At 40.5% G+C, this 14,408-nt stretch overlaps 1 protein-coding gene across 1 annotated transcript in view; it reads right to left on the reverse strand.

Moving 5' to 3' along the window:
* Positions 1 to 14,408, reverse strand: part of DLC1 (DLC1 Rho GTPase activating protein) — a 220,654-nt gene that overhangs the window by 101,088 nt on the left and 105,158 nt on the right. The gene's annotated exons all lie outside the window — the stretch shown is intronic.

A 14,408-nucleotide genomic window follows, 5' to 3' on the forward strand; every position in this document is an offset into this window, starting at 1 on the left:
TTTAGCTCTGTGCTGGGAAATACCCATGTGTTCGGGGGGGAAAGCTGCTGAGCTGCCACAACCATGATGCCACTATCTGACGCTCATTTTAAAAGCCCTACACTGCATCACAGGCAAGCCCCTCCTGTGTTCCTTATGCTTGGAGGAATGTTACTGCCCAAATGATACCTGCCCATGTAGAGATATTTTCCCTTTCAGCTCAGGCATAGTCCCTCTCCCTTTGCAGGTATAGCTGCTTGCAGAGGAACGTTTGCCTCATCCACATGCCTGCAGTTACCTTTAGATTGTTCGTATGGAAAAGCTTTCTCCATTTCTCTGGTGAAGTCATACTCGCTGTATGAACTGGAAGAGGATGCCACCAGTGCCAAGTACATGTGTAGAGACCTCACCTGGCAAATCTCTAATGTTGGTTGATGTGAATGTAGAAGATTAAATTATGGGGAAAAACATTAAACCAAACAGCTAAATGAGAGCTCTGGGAATGACATTAAAGAAAAAGTGTTTTAATGGTGAGATTTACAGACTGGCAAAGAAAATGTTTTCAAAGAAAATGACAAACCGTTTTGCTGCTGTACTAAAAAGGTACAGGAAAATCTCCTGAAAACAAATATCTTCCTTTAGCTGGGAAATGACCTATGTATTCTTCTGTACATTTCATCTACAATTCAGCTACCTGTATAAAGGTACTACAGCAAAATGCATACAAAAACAACCAAAGTCCTAACCCTCCAACCAGCACCTAGGTAAAATTTATGATGCACCTCCATCTCTGGGCTTTACTTTGTCTAGAAACTTAAGGAAGACCACCTGCACGCACAGGATTTGTATCTGAATAGTACTCATGGTGATCCCAGTCCCAGCACAGTCAATATTCCAGCTATCATCCAAAAGTATTTTATTTTATTCTATATTTCCTTTTCAATGGCTGAGATTATAGAAACTCAAAGAAATATTTATGGTCAAAAGGTAAGCTGGATGGGTCAACAAAGACATGCACTGGACTAAAAATAATATGACAGGAATCTGAAGGAGAAGGGTCTGTTGCTGACAAGAGAGGAATGCAGCAGCCAGTGTTCAGGGAGAAAGGTGACAGTACACCCTCAGGAAAGAGGCGGCCGTGCACACGTGCGGAGAAGCACGTGTATCCAGGGAAGAGCCTCTGCGGAATTCCAGAGGCAAATATTTATAGGGGCCAGATCCCTACCTGCCCACCCAGCCAGCCTGGAGCCGGGCTGAGCCCTGCCCTCCCAGTGCTCTCCCCAGTCAAGACTAGCCCCACCACTGCTGCTCCCAACTGGCATCTCTGTGGTTGCCCAGGCCTAGTCTGTCTCTGGACTGCAGCCACCGTCTTCTACCACTTCTTTAAGAAATAGTTTCAGAAATGCCTTGTTAATATAAGCAAAACTGTGCCTCTCCAATCTTCCGCTCAAGGCTGGATCTCCTTACATGTGAAGTACCACTCATCATTCTTAAACACATTGTTCTTAAATGATGTAGAAGGCAGAGGCTAATTCCTTACAACCTTTCTGCTCCTCAGCATTTCAAGCTGAAGGAGGTAAGCCTGCCAAACAGATCTGCTTTCTGTCCTTTAGTGGTTCTGTCCGTATTTTGGTCTGCAAAGATAAAATTAAAGATCCTTTTTCCTCTTTAAGGCAAAGAGCAGACAGCATACGTTAAACACTAGGATGGACATGAACAGTGATCTCATTTTTAGCTCTGGCAACATGCAGCTTCTAGGAAGTAAACAGTTATGTGAGCCCCACTCTCTTCAGGCTTGCTCAAAATGCATCAACTTCCCTTCTGAGTGTTTACAAATGGGCAAATTCTTATGTTTATCTCTGGTTCATCTGTGTGATTCTGGCCCCTTGAGTCTGGAAGGATATATGCATCCAAAATATGCAGAGTCAGTCAGAGACACATCATTTTTTAAACGTGCTGCAAGTTTGAAATACGCTGTGACTTCCGTGTGGGTCGTGACAAATGGTATCACAAACTCAGACCATCTTTGCTGGGTGGTCTGTGCAGCCTGCCTGATCTGATCCATGCAACCATCTTTCACTCTTTACAGAACCAGAAAGGTAACACTGTAACTCTCCAAAGGTATCACAAAACAAAAGAGTGATTCAGAATCAAAACTTTAGGTCTAATAAAAAATGCCTGCCAGGCACATAGTATGTGTCATTGGTTTATATCTCAGGAGAGGTCTCCAAATGCTGTCTAGGAGACCACACTGGGAAAGGAGTGAATTTTGTCATTCACACGTGTTGCTTTCCAAAAGAAAATCTGGTACTGCAACATCTGCAGTATCTGAGAAATCTGATACATAGGAGATCTTTAGACAAGAAGCAGCCAGCAATCAGAGCAGACTATAAAGGTTTAGAGAAGTTCCTATATAGAACGCACTCAGTTGAAACAGAGATTTCAATAGAAGCTTGACAATTCTTAACATTTTTCATTTAGTGCATAGGTATCTGTCGCCTGGACTACTTTCCAGTGCTGAGCTTTCCCCATGCCACGTTGGGGAGAAGCCCCAGGAGCAGGCTGCAGGTGGAAAGACTTTACCTTACCATTGCAGCCACTCTGTCATCATTATTTCCTCCCTTCAGTCACGGAAGGAAGGGGGATGGGTACATAACACTGATATTTTTGAAGAGATGCTTTAATGGAAAAAATCTTTCTTTCCATGACAAGTTTTGCTTTCTCATTCCAAATTGAGAATAAAAATTCAGAAGGACTTTGTTTTCCTTACTTCTTGCACTAAGAGCAAAAATCAGCACAGTTTGGAATCCCAGTCCTCCAGACTTGGAAGGCAGGCAGAGTAGGGGTTAGAGTGAGAAAGACTCTCTTCCTATGTTTTGGCTTTGTACTTAAATGGCACTGAGGGAGAATTTTAGGATTCTTTCTTTTGTCAAATGTCACAGTGAGGTATAGATAAAAGGAAGTGAGTTTAGTCATTGTACAAAGAAAGTGTAGAACAGGTTGGGAGTCTTCCCAGCTTATAGACTGGATTTGTGCATGATGCCCTCTCCTCTTTGGCCTCTTCATTTCTTTTTCTCCATTCCTTTAAAAGTTATTCCTTGCTTCTGGGTTGTTTGTTTTTTGTTTTTTTTTTTTTTTTTCCTCCTGTACCTTCTAAAGACCGTTCCATCATGCTTAGTACAGTTTATTCCTCATCCCTGTCCCAACAATTACGTTATTCTCCATTATCTGACCACTGGTTCTTACGGTTGGCTGCTCACCTTGACTTTTCTCCCTTGATCCCTCTGTGCTGGGATGAGTGCTTTGTGCTAGTGGGAGCACTGTTGCACTGGACAAAATTGACTGGAGCAGTTTTGCATCCTGATCACAGCAGCAGCTTCACATAACAGAATACCAAAAGTTTGGGTGGTGGTTACTGCAGAAGTGCTGATGATGGGAGTGCAAAACTCAACCCTATGTTCCTGCATGTCCCACCATATTTTGCTTTCAAAAAAGTGCCCCACAAGACACATCAACACCCTGTAGTTAACCTTTTGAATGGCCTAGGAGCTGCCTTGGACAATCGTCCCGTCTAGGTGATGGCCATTGCCTCTGTGAACACTGGTTTTGTAAGCCGTGCAGGATTTATGTCCTCATGCAGTGGCCCAGACCTGTATTTTTGAACAAGAGGTGTGTTTAGTATTCAGAAGATGTACAAAATTCACCTTCCCTAGAAGCAGTCCGTGATGCAGACCATGACTGTTGTTGCTTTCAGGAACTTATCAATGCATAAACATTGTTTCACTGAAAGAGGTCTTCACCGAGAAGATTTTTGTCAAAATATCTAATTTAGTTGTCTTTTGGTGTGATCAATACCTACTGATAGGTTTATGTAAACTGAGTGGTCTTCTGTTGCACATTTTTGAGTTTCAAATTAAATATGATCTCAAATAAACACTATCAATATTTAGTAAACTTCACAGTGTGATTACGGCCCTGCTTTGCAAAAAGCCCCACAGCTTAACTGGAGCTCTGTGCACTTCAAAGGGAAAGTTTATCTGGCTGTTTCTGAACTGCTGTCTCACTATCACTGTGTGCTCAAAAAAAATTAAAATAAATCAAAACAAGAAGGCAGAAAACATTTCTAATCACAGCCACAAGTACAAAATACTGATTGAATAACATGAAACAAGATACACCTCCAGTTTCAGTTTTACATTGTTCCTATTAACCCGTTTTTTAAAATGCAATGGGTTATAAACTATTCTGAGGCCATCAGGAAATCCAGGCTTTCCCTTGCTGCCAACTGTTTTCTGAAATACTGCATATTAATTAGAAAAAACCTGAGAAACTTAGTGAACAGTGGTGCCACAGTTTAAAATTCAAATGAGAGAGGAAGCGTTAAAACTTCATTCTGTTTAGCCATATGTGAGGCACCTGCCTAAAGAACATGATGGAGGTATTAATCTATAAGGGTGTCCAAACACTTCCAAATACCTATTATGAGGTGTAGAACTTGCTCAGTTATACCTCTTTCATACAGAGGTATACAGAGTTGATGTCAATAGGCTGTGAACCAGGATTGTTTTCAGCATTAGCCATCTGTTAGGCTTTACCACAATAAAATATTATTAAACAGCATTATTTCTTCTTCCTTCACAGTGACCCGACATGCAAATAACCCATACTAAGATTTTTTTTTTTGTCAGCTGAGTCGTACTTTACAGCTTGAGTGGTGCTATCAGTGGGGTTAGAGCAGGGCAAAGAAAGTTTCAGAGTGAGCTACATGGTCTAAGGTACTTCTTTCTTTCCAAAGAAAACGCAGATGTGGCTTTAAGTGAAACTGCAGTAATAGAAAACTGCAGATACCACCAAAAATTAAGAACCCAAACAGCCTAACACTTCCCAAACAAACCACCCCCTAGTCAAATTCTGTCTCTTTAATCTTCTTTCATAATTAGCAATTTTCCTTCCCTGTTTTCTGTTGGTTCTCTCTTGCATTCTCTCTTTCCATCTCTCCTGTTCATGTCTATCTTGTCATACCAAGATGGCCAGTTCCTTGGATTAAAGGTCTTCTCTTCAAAATCCCTCTCACAAAATGGCACATTATAAATATGTTAAAACAACACAGCTTTTGAGGTTGTCTGCAATGACCAACATGAACACTGATCAAGAATAAAACTAATTTTCTTGTAAAACATAAATTAAAAGTAACCTAGCAGTGGCTGGCTGTGTAAATCACAGTGAGCAGAATGGGAGTGTGGGGAGCATTCTGGGAGCTGGACCCAGCTAAGTCAGGGGCTGAGCAGGAAGATAATTCAGTGTACAGACGGAGATCACTCTGTTCAGAGAGATCAAATAGCTGCAAGAAATTTTAAACCAAAGAAAAAGCCCCAGTGCTTGCATGGTAAGATGGGAAAAAGCTCATTCCTGAGAAGATTTAGAGAGGTTTAGGCTCACGTAAGTTGTCTTCATTAGTACTGCCCTATGTAATGTGTGTTTTAAGTGATGTAAAGAGGCTGAGCTGTTCTCCTGCCTTCTTGTCCCTGCTGCTGCCTTTGCAGCACTGTGAAACACAATCTCTATGGAGGATTTGTCACACTGAAGAGAAGCAGGATTCAACCCTCCCTGAACTGCTGGTTTCTGGCTTCAGTGGCAGAGAAAACAGGAGAAAATTTGGAATTTTCGTATGTCATAAGCAATGGATCCAAATAAATTAGATCAAAACTGAATCTAAACCTTTGGATAGGTATTGTGACAGACCCTCAGCAGATTTCAAGATTTCACTAATTAAAACACTGCTGGACAGTCTGTGAATGTTAATGCGTCCTTGCTCCGTTTTTGTGCAAATGTTTATTTGCATAGTTAGATTGGAGATTTATTTTTAACACCACCTAACTTCCTCAAACTCCTGGTTTCAGTTTCAGGTATCTGACATACTTTAACTGTCCTGGAGTTCTGTGACACAACTTCTTTGAGGTGCTTTGTCCCTGTGTTAATTTTAAATCCTGCTCTTTGGGGAAAGAGGATATGTTATTTTCCTGATGTTGAAAAATGCTAACAAGTTTTCCTTAAATACTTGGTTATGATTTGGTAGGAGAATTTTCTCTTTTATAGTCAGATTCCTTTTTCCATCTTTCTGAAAGTCCATTTGTTGTAGCCACTGATGAGTCTCTGAGAAACTATTTCATAGCTGTTCATCAGCACTGGACGTTTGTGGCCAGCAGCCCAGAAGATATTTTCTCACCTGGGCCATGTCCAGCCTGGGAAGTCTTTACAAACACAGATCAGGTCTGCTGCCTACCTTGAAGTAGGATGTGTGAACAAGAGAATCCATCTCATGTGGGCTTTTACTGACCACACTGCCTCATCTCACAAAAGGGTGGAAGATGGCCTGTCCCTCATCAAATGTAACAGGAGATGAAAAAAATGTGCTGGTGTTGGGAACAGATTTGAATGCACAGCTTTGTGAAGCAGAGGTAGGAACAGGGTGAGAGATGCAAGGGAAGGAGAGAGCATGTGTTACCTGTAATCTACTGTAGTTTTAATTGCATGCCTCCTTTCAGGAAACAGTAGTCAGCTATTACATAGCTCATGAGAACTTATATCCTGCCCTTAATGAATGGAATAAACACTGGACTGGAATAAACATAATTTTAAATAATTGTTGTCTTTGCATTGAATAGATTTTTTTTTCAGAACATTGGCTACAATTATATTACTTTTTTTTTAAATAAAAAAGCCTATGATAGTTCATTAAGTGTTACATGTTATTTTGTAGGATCTTTCTAATGGAGTTCATTATTTCAACTGAAGTCCTGCAGTAACTGCTGATTACAAATTCTAATGCCTAATCTTTCAGAGATAAATAATCTAACATTTCACTTCACCTTTTGTAAACTTAATGCATCACAGATGCAAGTTAACGATTTAAGGGGGGTGTAAAACATAATTATCTTGAAGATTAAAGCACTCATCAACTGGAAGATATTTTGTTATCCATAACAAAAGCTTTGTGAATAATTAACATACACAGCATAAGTTTAACACAGGAAATCTGAAACTCCAGTTTTACTAAGTTACTAATCGATATTAATGTTTCATATTTACTCTGTGAAGTTAGCAACATTATTAAATGAGATTTTAATGAGACACTGGTTTGATAGTCTAGGAATTGGATTTCTTCATATCTTTACTTAATTTACTTCACAGCTAATCAGCCAAAATTGCTTCTGCATGCATTTTGCTGTTCCTCCTGGTGTCTGATTTTAGACATGATGTATCTGCCCGCAAACGTCACCGCAGTGAAAGGAAAGTCTGCACTTAGAGTCAGGTATTGACACTGGTATTGAGGGCTGAGTGGGGAAGAACCATGAGCATGGTTTTGGGACTAGGAGGCTGATCAGATACAGCAGTACTTACCCTAATTTTTAGGTTTGAGACTAGCCTCTGGTTGGCAAGTTCCCCTAACTTATTTTATGAAGGCATTTCATTGTTATATGTTCAGCATACCTTACACTTCATAGACTCAAGAGAACAGCAAAAATACAAAACTTGAAAGGCTGAAACCATGATCTGTGTTTTGTTATGGTTCTATAATGGATCTACTATTCTTTTGAAAGGTAAGAGATATAGTGGGAGCCCCACATTAATTGAAGATATCCCTGCTCATTGAAGGGGAGTTAAGACTAGATGACATTTAAAGGTCCCCGCCAATGCGAACTATTACAGGATTCTATGAACTGGTCCTGAAATGATGATTATCTGCTCTGGGAGAGAAAGGAATATCTACACTAGCAGCAGCAAGACATACATGGAATAGCTACTTACAAATCTTGATGTACAATAGAAGGAAGATAAATACAGATGTTTCTCTATGTATTTTATAACAGAAGCATGGTAAAAGTGTATGTAAATTCTTCTTTACTGTTCCTGAGTTTTTAACCATATTTTTTATATATATGTATATAAGGTTAATACTACACGCCCATATAATAGAAAAAATTACTATTATTCTCAGTATTTGCATGAAGAACAGCTGCATATGCTCTATTTGGTACAAATTAATCCCTTCTTGAATGCAGCATGTAGTTTTAGCCTCTCTAGTACCCAAAAGACGTCAACAAATTTTGAAGGAATTTAGATAATAGCAACATAAATGATTAAGGGGATGGAGAGTTTGATTTATGAGGAAAGATTAAAATATGTTCTACTTAGCCAAATGACGGCTAATAATGCAAGAGTAGAGTAATGACAACATTCTACAAGTATTTAAAGCCTGAGCACACCAAGAAAAGAGTGGAAGTGTTTAAGGTGGTACAAGGTTTCAAAACACTGACATGATATTGAAAAGTGTTGTGTTTGTCTGTTTTTCCTCCAACCTAGGACTAATTAACTAACTGTGGAGTTTATGTAAGGACAAAATAAAATATGTGAGTACAAAAATCAAGGAGAAAAAAGTGCAGATGTAAAACAGAAGGAGGCATATATCAGCTATCGTGCAAGTCCTCAATGTAGTATACATTTAAACATTGAAGTGAGAAAGAACAAATTTGTGATAGCAGTATGACAAATGGGCACAATATAATACTACACTAGAGGAAGCAGGCATCAGTACTGTAGTTCAGATTCTCTTCAGAAAGATCATTGCTTGTTGTACATAACAAACCAAAGAAAGAAAAAGAAACAGCAGACACACATTGGATGCTTTTTTGTGGGCTAAATCAGCTCAGCTGTGTTTACTCGTATTGGCAGTTTTCTGAAGGCTCTATGGCATAATGAATGTGTCTTTGGGTGACATTTGAAAGAAAATCAAGAGATTTTTTTCATGTCAGTGATGCTTTTAGTGCTTTATGTCTAAGGAACCAAATGAAAGAGAAAAAGTGAAGTTCTTTAGAAAAAGATATGAAAGGATGGCCTTTTTGCAAGGATGCTGGTAAGTTTTGTTTTCTGACCATTGACCAAAACATGGTCTATATAGTGCACTCATACCAACCTATCTAATATTAAACATATATCTCACCAAAATCCTCTATATTTTGATTCTCAATAGTTACATTTTTTTTCTAAGAAGCAATACAAAGTTGTGGTGAGTTGACTCTGGCTGGAGGCCAGATGCCCTCCAAAGCTGCTCTGTCATCCCCATCCTCAGCGGGGCAGGGGACAGAAGATATAATGAAAGGGTCATGGGTCAAGGTAAAGACAGGGAGAGATCATTCACCATTTACTGTCATGGGCAAAACAGACCGTTACCCAATGAAAACAGAGTAGAATAATGAGAAATAAAACAGAATCTTAAACACCTTCCCCTCCACCCCATTCCTCCTTTCTTCCTGGGCTCCATTTCACTCCTAATTTTTGTACCTCCTCCCCCTGCACAACATAGAGGTCTGGGAATGGGGGCTGGGGTCAGTTCATCACGTGTTGTCTCTGCCACTTCCTCCCTGGGGGAGGATTCCACACACTCTTCCCCTGCTCCATAGTGGAGTCCCTTCCATGGGTTGCAGTCCCTCAAGACCAGACTTCTCCACCACGGGTCCTCCCCAGGGTCACAATTCCTGTAAGCAAACCTGCTCCAGCCTGGGCTCCTCCCTCCATGGACTAAAGGTCCTGCCAGGAGCTTGCTCCAGTATCAGCTTCCCACAGGCTCACAGCCTTCTTCAGGTTTCTCCACCTGCTCTGGCACTGGATCATCCAGAGGCTGCAGGTGGGTATCTGTTCCATCATCATATTCTCCATGGGCTGCACAGGGAAAACCTGCTTCACCATGGTCTTCTCCAGGGGCTGCAGGGGAATTTCTCCTCCGGCACCTGGAGGACCTCCTCTCCCCCTTCTTCACTAACGTTGGTGTCTGTAAAGTTTCTTACATCATCTCACTCCTCTCTCTGGCAGCAAAATGCTGGTGCTTTTGGGGTTTTTTTCCCCTTCTTTAGTATGCTATTACAGAGGTGCTATTATCATCACTGATTGCCTTGGCCAGGTGTGGGTCTGCCTTGGAGCTGGCTGGTATCAGCTCTGTCAGACTTGGGAGAAGCTTCTAGCAGCTTCTCACAGAAACTACCCTGCAGCACCCTCCCCCTCCCCACTCCAACCTCGCCATGCAAACCCAAACCAAAAGGAAGTGCAAATATATACCAAATGAAATCTTCTCTATTTTACCAAGGAAGCCTAGGTCATCTCCTAGCTTTCTGAATACCATAATTAGAGTCATTCTACAAATGCTCTGCTCACTTGTTGACTTGTTAACTTCATGCTTCTGGCAAAACTTCATGTTCTGGAGAAGATTAAATGTTTCTACACCATTTTAGGGAAAAATTGACTTTTCCCTATTGTGATTTTCACATTGTTGTACATGTGTGCAACACAGAGTGGATCATGCAAACATTTGCAATTAATATGTTTAATCTCTCAATGACAATTATGCCATGAAAGGAGATCTCTTAGAAAAGTAATGGGAGACCGGCTGCTAACTCCTAACATCTACCAAGCAAGTAAGCTCAAAAAAAAAGTTTAGATAAGCACGAGGCTGAAGCCTGAAACAAAGAACTGAGCTCTGTGTGGTTTTCAGTAAAAAGGCTGCTCTCAGAGAATGTCTTGTAGGAGGGTGGCTGGAATCACGTACGTTCACGAAACCCGTTGTGTTAGCAGCAAGCACGTGCTGACCTTAGGTCTATGCCACTCCTCCTTGCCTGAGAACCAATGTGCTGGATTCCTTTTCGGTTAAAAAAGCGCTGACTTGTTCTGAAACGGCTCCTGGTGTTACTGTAAACACACACTGCTTTTACAGTTCCCAGCAGAGTGCTCTCTGCGTGGAGGTTACGTGATCTTTATACTCCTGGCAGGAAATAAAAGATGTTAATGGTGAGGACCTCTGTTAAGAACAGTAGCTGTGAGGAAGAAGAGGAAGGACTAGGGCATGGTTATATATCAATGTTTTGCACTGTGAAGGTGTGACATACTTTTGGAAATGTTAAAGGATCCACAGAAAATTCAGTCCAGCAGGAACAGATTGGAGGACTAATGCAATGGACACCATACGGATGGGAGAGTCCCAAAAGGCAGCAGAACTGGGGCAAGTCATCTGTCTTGTACCAGGGGGGTCCTGATGAGGAGGGCTTTGTAACTGATATAGATAGCACATGGCCATGCCAGCACAGCAAACACAAGGGTAGAAGGGGGGATGTTTATTCTGCTAATGGACAGTCTGTACCAGTCCAAATCTCTTAAGAGAGACCACAGTTACTATCAAATACCAGAGACTCTTGTAATAGCTTGTGAAAGGCTATGTGGCCGCTTCAAGTCCTAATTCTAGGTCAGTCAAAATTGCATCTTAAATACATATTCTATGCCAAATTCTCTATACCTGTCTGCATCTAGTGCAGCCTCTTTAAAGCATTTATTTCCTAAGACACTAGCAGCACAGAGGAAATATCTCATTTCTTTCTTTATCGTTTTTTTGTCTGTGTGCCTTATTGCACCAGACCGTTCTCTCATTCGGTACTGGGGCAGCTGTTTCCACAGCTTGCTGGAAGCCAGCTCTCTAAAACAGTGTAGGTTAAAAAAAAAAGACAATATGAATCATTTCAGTGACCTGGTTTACAGCAAACGCTTGAATTCCTGAACTTAGAAGCCACTGAAATATAGTCAGGGAAGCAACACTGTGACTCCTCTTCAACACGAAGCGCTCTCAGGCAATTACAACGTTCTATCTGTCTGTTCAAAGGTGAATCACAAGCTGGCCCACAGAGTATGTGAAGAAGGATATATATTTTGCAATCATAGCAGATTCATGCATAATGAAAACAAAGAATTACTGTCTGGACCATATGCCAGGCTCTAAATCATGTTTAAAAATTGACAGCATGCATTTGAACAGATATCCACATCGAGATCCACAACAAAAGAACTGGTACAACTGTTAGAGATTCAGATCCCTGTCTCAACATTTCAGATAGGAAGATTTCATACAGGTGGGTGAACATACTACAGCTGCCTCTGTAATGCCAAGAGATGAAAAATGAAGTATTGACACAATTAGAACGGGATGAAAATGTTCAATTCCCATCAAAGGTCTGCTTTGTTCTGCAATTAGGTAGCTTTTCCTTATGAAATATAATTAATCATGCTCACCTGGTTACACGTTGAAGAAACATTTTAAAGGAGCAATGAAAAAATAAATACCTTAAAATCATATGAGAAAGACAAGGAATACTGTCATATTGATCTAAGACATACACTTTACAAGAAACAGTATACTATATTGACTGGTATACACACTAACAGATGAATGTGCACGTGGCTTGTGAGACTTTATAGGTGCATGAGCTGGAAACACTCCCCCCTTCAAGAGACATAACCCAAACTACAGTAAGATGGTAAGCTATTCATGATCATCAGATATAAGACAGAATTATATATGACAAAAGTGAGGAAACTGATGCAAAAAAAAAGAACAGTAGATTTGATGGTTTTGTGTTTTCCATATAATCAAGGAAAAAAAGAACAGTATTAAAAAATACCCCACATACTATGCAAAACTGTTTGGTTTACTTCAAAACTTTAGATGCCTTAGAAGAATTGAGCTTGTGCTTAGAATGAAGTCATGAGTTCACATTCAGGGGTCTGGCAAGCTAGCTGGGGTCAGTTCTGGACCTGAAGGCCTGAAGATATACAAGTCTTCTTGGGAAAGCCAAGGAAACACACTCAGGAGATGTTTGGGGTAGGGCAGTGAAGGAAGGAGGGCTTGGATGGAAGCATAGAGTTGGAGGGCATGTTGTGGTAGAATCTAGCTCAACTCTCAAACACTGGGAACATACTACCTATTTTTAATAGAACTCACATGGGTCTTAAATCCAGAAAGTTCCATAATGTTGAATAAAAAATAGAAGGTTGCATAGGAAACCTAACTGAGTCTCATTAAAAAGGAATCAGTGACCTATAGGTTTGGCACATTTCTTCATGAATTTATGCTGCTCTCAATGTAAAGCACTGAAGTCTAAGCTACAGAGTAGTGTGTGGCCTCACAAGGTTAGATGTGAAGCAATTTACTGACTCCAGTTTGCAAGTTAGGCAGTGTTTCTCTCAAGAGATTCAGAGCAGGCAATGAAGGAAAGGAAAAACCCAGATATTACACCTTCAAAATCAGTTAACTATATTTAGGTATTACAGATATGATTGTAGTTCAGTCATAATGGTATTTCTATTTTATAGCATCACTAGAGAGCAGAATTATGGCTCTTCATTTTTCTTACCTTAATCTACTTGATGCTCTTTAAAAATAACACTTCATTTAAATTTTGTCAGCTTGTAAAATTTGGTTGGATAACTGCTCCTCTGAAATGTTTTTTATTGAAGGCCACTTGAAACATGAAGGCCACTAACACTTCATTAATGAAATTACAGCACACCTAAATTCTTACTGTGATTTATAACTGTTCCTTTCTCCAATAATTAAAAAGATTCAGTAGGAAACAGCAATAGTTAACAAATCAGGTTGTTTAGCACAATAACCTTGTCTCTTGCTGCCGGCTGCACAATTCCTTACAATGTTGAAAACTTAAAACGCTTTGAAAATTATAAGGGAGGGGTATGTACAAAAAGGAAGATATCCTAATTCTATGATAAAACTGTACTCAAACATTTGAGCTATTTACAGCAAAACTAGAGTTGCCAGAGCATGGCATGCTTTTCTTATTTCTTTAAGGGCTATTTTATTAATGGATGAGTGTCTATTTGCTGCAGTCTTAAGGAAAGTAGTATGCCTTTGAGTTCACTTGGCTGAACCCATGAAATCTGCTGCTCCTTATCAGCAAGATCTGCTGTTCAAAGGTCCATCAGGAATAAAAGCAAATCACAACTCCTGCTGCGTAAGGAGTAATCATTTGTGGCAAGGCAAAGCATGCTCACTACTGATAGGGTTGGGATGTTAAACAGGACTGTTTTTCTCCAAAACTGATGTGGAGCCCTGCCCCTCAGCTTCTTTATTCTGCATCACACAGATGTGAGGTTTTGTATGGTTTCATCAATTAGGTTGCTGACAGAGGAAGCACTCAAGCAGATAATAATTTGGTATTCAGGCTATAATTATGGCTACATTGACTTCCACTTACCCTTACTAATAGCTCAGCATGCTGTCCAAAACACAAGTGGTATTGATACCTGAGCAGCAAGTGCTAAGCATGTCTTGGCATAACTGCCCATTCCAAAGGCTTGTCCCAAAGGAGGGGGAATGCTGGGGCAGCAAATTCTGGTACAAAGAGCTGCTCTCCACAGAGCACTCATCACTGCCTGCCAGCTACATTTATGCCAGGGATTACTTGCCCCTGCAATTTAAGGAAGAAAAAGGTAGCTGAAGTCATTTGCATCCCACTCTCCAGGTGGGAGAACAGGGCAGCAGGACAGGTAATTTTCTGGCTCACTGATTTTTCTCCCCCCCCCCCCCCCCCCCCCCC

Source organism: Gallinula chloropus, assembly GCF_964237585.1.
Source record: "Gallinula chloropus genome assembly, chromosome: 7".
NCBI classification, from domain to species: Eukaryota; Metazoa; Chordata; class Aves; order Gruiformes; family Rallidae; genus Gallinula; species Gallinula chloropus.